Source organism: Amblyomma maculatum, chromosome 5 (assembly GCF_055883805.1).
Source record: "Amblyomma maculatum isolate TAMU_Amacu chromosome 5, ASM5588380v1, whole genome shotgun sequence".
In the NCBI taxonomy this organism is placed as follows: Eukaryota; Metazoa; Arthropoda; class Arachnida; order Ixodida; family Ixodidae; genus Amblyomma; species Amblyomma maculatum.
In genome coordinates, this window is record NC_139348.1 from 102,077,650 (window position 1) to 102,082,520 (window position 4,871).

Here is a 4,871-nt window from a genome sequence, read left to right on the forward strand (position 1 = left end):
ATTATATTGGGAAAATTGAGCACGTAGGACGCGTCTGGCTTAGGAGCAAAAAAACGTTAGCTTCCAAATGCTTTTAGACTTCTGGCCGTATGTGGTACTTTCTAATGTCCACTTCTTCCATAATACAGGCGCCTAAACTATGAAACCAGCAGCAGATTGTAAATTAGGTTTTCTGAATCCGCAACAACCGACTTAATCGCCTCTTTGGCAACTACATTAGAATAGTGGACAAGGTATCGGCGATAAAATTGACTTTTTGTTCTCTATATTTCATTTTCTAGGGCAGAAATGCGATTGAAGTACAAGTGTGTTTGTTTTTTTTTTAATTCGCTGTAATCAGGGTTACAGGAGAGACCCGGGCCAGGAAAACATCTCGCACGCCATAAAGGTTTTTTATTAGCGCCAGCTGTCCGGTCACAGATATAAAAATAACAAAAGGTAACAACAACAACAAAAAACAACGAACTTGGATTTCTGAGTGGAGGTGAAACTAGCAAAGTGGAACGGTCAAAGTTAGCTGCCTGCTTCGCACGTTAAAAGTTTTACTTACACTGGTAGAGGCTGTGTCGGCGTTTGTTTTATAGTATCAGCACAAGCGGAAGCCGGGAACCGACACAGCAGGCGCAAAAAGTATAATGAAAATGAATGATAGCGGATGATACTGTTTTTCTGCTTAGCTAACAGGGTCAATAGATTACTTTCCCGCGTAACAAAAAGTTTAAATTACCTAGACGTAGCTCAAATTAGTGTGCCTAAATTAGATACGTCATCTGCAATAAGTGTTGAGGCGAAATTAGGAGACGCCTGCTTCTGGGAAAGAGAGCAATAGTTAGCCTTGACCGCCTAGTAAAGAGCAGAGACATTAGTCTGCCAACCAAGATCCGTATAACTCGTGCTATGGTCTTTCCAGTTGTGATGTATGGATGCGAGAGTTGGACTGTGAAAAAGGCTGACCGCCGAAGAATTGACGCGTTTGAATTGTGGTGCTGGCGAAGACCCTTGAGAGTTCCTTGGACTGCCAGAAGATCAAATCAGTCGATATTGTCGACCATAAACCCTGACTGCTCATTGGAGGGTCAAATTCTAAAGTTAAAGCTCAGCTACTTTGGTCATCTGATGAGAAGAGAGGAGTCGCCGGAGAAAGATTTGATGTTGGGAAATGTTGAGGGTCACCGGAGAAGGGGTAGGCAGCGAACGCGATGGTTAGATGGCATCCTCGAGGCAGTGCAGATGAAGTTATGTGATGTTAGGAAAATAGTCAGGGACCGGAAAGCGTGGCGTGACATGGTTCATAGGGTCACGAAGAGTCCGACACGACTGAATGACTGAACTGAACTGGTCCGATTGAAGGAATAACTCATTTCATTTATCTGTTTAGGCTGCTTTCGAATGAGATAACTGGATGATGGGTTCGCTTCAAACAGATTTGAAACTTATGGTCGTGGCTATATTTAGCTCATGCTAATCAGGGTTTTAGCGATCATCTTTTTTATTTTGCGGAGGCCCCAGCAATGACATTATTTACAGCACCTTCTTAAACGGTACGCGTGAACTCCGCAAAAAAAGAAAGCGTCATTTTTAGAGATTAAGGTGTCGTTCCTGGGAAGTCAAATGGGAAAGGTTTTCTTTTGTGCTTGCACCGGAGTGGGGTTGTTGGCGGTAACATATGCTGCTGATTTGATAACATTATTAGGTAGCAACCCTATATGGAGTGCTACTTAATTATCTTACTATACTAACCTCCCTTCAGAAAAAAAAAAAAGCAGCGGCTTTGCACAGAAAAATATGAATGCTGTGTTTGGTCTGTACGGTGAAGGATATTTCCTGAAAATGTACGTACAATTTCTGGAGCTGATCTCAACGCGACATTCCTTTTACAACCCAAACTCAAGTAACGACAATACGGAGGCACGCCATGGCGTTCAGCCGTGCAGAATCATACATCTGTTCTGACTTTTTTGCTGTCTAATCTTCAAACGAAATGTGCATACCAAGGGTGATCCTTAACCACTAACAAGGAATATATTTTAACAACAGCTCACATATACTTATCAAGTGAGTGTTACAGTAAATCGAACATGCTGTGACAGAGCTTGATTATTAGACAATTAACAAGAAACATCTACCGGCCTTTTATGTAATTATTTTTTTGTTGTTTAACGTCTCAAAGAAACTCGGGCTGGGTGCAGGGATGAAATCGCCGTGTTCTTTAACCTGCACGGATATCATACAGTACACGTGCGCCCTGCTTTTCAGCTCCAACAAAAAGCTTCCTCTGCTGCCGGGATTCGATCCCGCATCCGCGGGTTCAGCAGTTGAACGCCTTACCTGCTGAGCCATCACGGCTGTGTTTCCTTTTATAGTTTTTTGCTAATGGAGACCGTATATTGAGAAATTAAAAGTCATCTGAGCAAATACGAGCCCAGCTTTCAAGTTTTATCAATCTACAGTGTGCAAAGCATGGCGACCTTCAAGAACAGCAAATTTCAAAGCTCGTTGAGTTGACTTTTTGGCATTGCACGTTCATAAAACGCCCTTTAAAGCATTTATTACGCACTGATTACAGACGCCGAATTAGGATACAACAGTGCCGAAGAAGGCATCACCATTTTGACGGCCTCATAAAGCTTAACAATGTGTTTGTTTACATTTGTTGTGAGAAAAGGGCGCAAATACGAATTATGTCCATCCTCTACGTCAAAGAAAACTGTGGTTGATATATATATATATATATATATATATAAGGACGAGGAAGGAAGCGACGGATGTTACCCAGAAAGGCTTCCGGTTGCTTAGCTACATTCGGGAAAAGCGGTGAAGGAAGTACATAGGGGAAGAGAAAAATGACATGGAGCACAGTAACAACGTGTCATTCTAGCCGGTGGTTGTCAGCTAACTATACAGTACGCTGTGTGCCTGGAAAGCCGTCGACAGTAATGACAACGGGTAAATAATCTTATCAGCCGTTAAATTACGAGAATCGCGCAGGACCAGCGAATAACGGAACGTAGTTCTCTCACTCACCAATGCAGAGTATTCAAATAAGAGATGCTCATCTGCCTCTTCACAGCCAAAATTTTAACAGTCAGAGCTATCGGCCATTCTAATGAGAACATATTTGTTCCTGAAAGCAACATCGAACCATAAACGACACAGAAACGTTGCAAATACAAGACATGACTTACCTTTGTTGTTGACGCCTTTCATTTTGCTATATAACAATTAGTTTGAAATCAATACTAGGAGATAAAAGTTTTTTCTAATCAGGTTCAAACCAATCAGAGCCCGACCTCTCAGCTATTGCCTGCCAGAATAGGGCCCGCCATTTTCTGCTCACCACAGCCCGCTGATAGGACTTTTTCTTTAAAGACAATTTTTACCGCCGTCGTGGTAAGAGTCTGTGTTACAGCTTCTTCGGCGCACTCGACTGCTGCACGAATAGACAGCTTGCGTTGGCAACTTTGGCCCTTCTCCGCTGAGAACAAGAAAGCTTCCCGAAAAATTGTTCCTGGTACCAAGACAAGCCGTAGCGCGTGCATGTAAAAAGTATTCAGTTTTCCGGAAAAAAGTTCTCAGTAAGGCAGCCTGCAAATTTACAAATGCACACCTCAGTCTGAAGCCACGGTTTGGAACCACAGTATGAGTGCATTTTTTGTTTGCCATCGCAACACAAGACGTACACAATGGGGCTCTTAAGCTCCGTTTTAAGGGTACACGATGACAGCAGCATTTGGTCCTCTATAACCACACACATACACATGAGCCTAAGGTGTAAAATTACATAAAAGGCCCCATCACATACATATGTGCCTCACCTATTTTTAATCAATATAATGGTGTCGTGCTTGACTCAGTCGATCGCACTTCGTACCTGCAAACCGTCGAATCCGGCTTGAAATCATGGGCTTTTTTTTGAAGCGACGAGCATTCAACCTAATTTTTGGAAATATGCAAAGCCTTGAGGTTGCCATATCATGATATGTTATAATCGCTCTAATTGTATACACCACAGCACGTTTACCGCTAGCGTTGACGAGTATTTGGAAAGCTACTCGATTCTATGTAGCAATAACATGCTGGTCATGTTCACCAATTAATAATTTTAGCTGACTACCGCCAGCGGTGACACGAGCTCTGCGACACAGGACCGCAACAATGAGTGAAAGCAGTCATAATCACTTCAACGTGCATTACAACGGCTTTTGCTGAGCTTGGTAGATTATTCCGTCCAAAGGAGATCTTCAATTTACTTTTATAGAATATTATGTACGCTTAAGATGAAGCGTTACACGTTACACAGCCATACCGAGTTGTATTATTAGAAGTAATGTACCTGAGAGACTTTCAAAGTAATGTCTCAGTTCAGTTCAGTTCAGTCGTTCAGTCGTGTCCGACTCTTCGTGACCCTATTGACCATGTCACTTCACGCTTTCCGGTCTCTCACTATCTTCCTAACATCACATAACTTCATCTGCAGTGCCTCGAGGATGCCATCTAACCATCGCGTTCGCTGCCTACCCCTTCTCCGGCGACCCTCAACCTTTCCCAACATCAAATCTTTCTCCAGCGACTCCTCTCTTCTCATCAGATGACCAAAGTAGCTGAGCTTTAACTTTAGAATTTGACCCTCCAATGAGCAGTCAGGGTTTATGGTCGACAATATTGACTGATTTGATCTTCTGGCAGTCCAAGGAACTCTCAAGAGTCTTCGCCAGCACCACAATTCAAACGCGTCAATTCTTCGGCGGTCAGCCTTTTTCGCAGTCCAACTCTCGCATCCATACATCACAACTGGAAAGACCATAGCACGAGTTATACGGATCTTGGTTGGCAGACTAATGTCTCTGCTCTTTACTAGGCGGTCAAGGCTA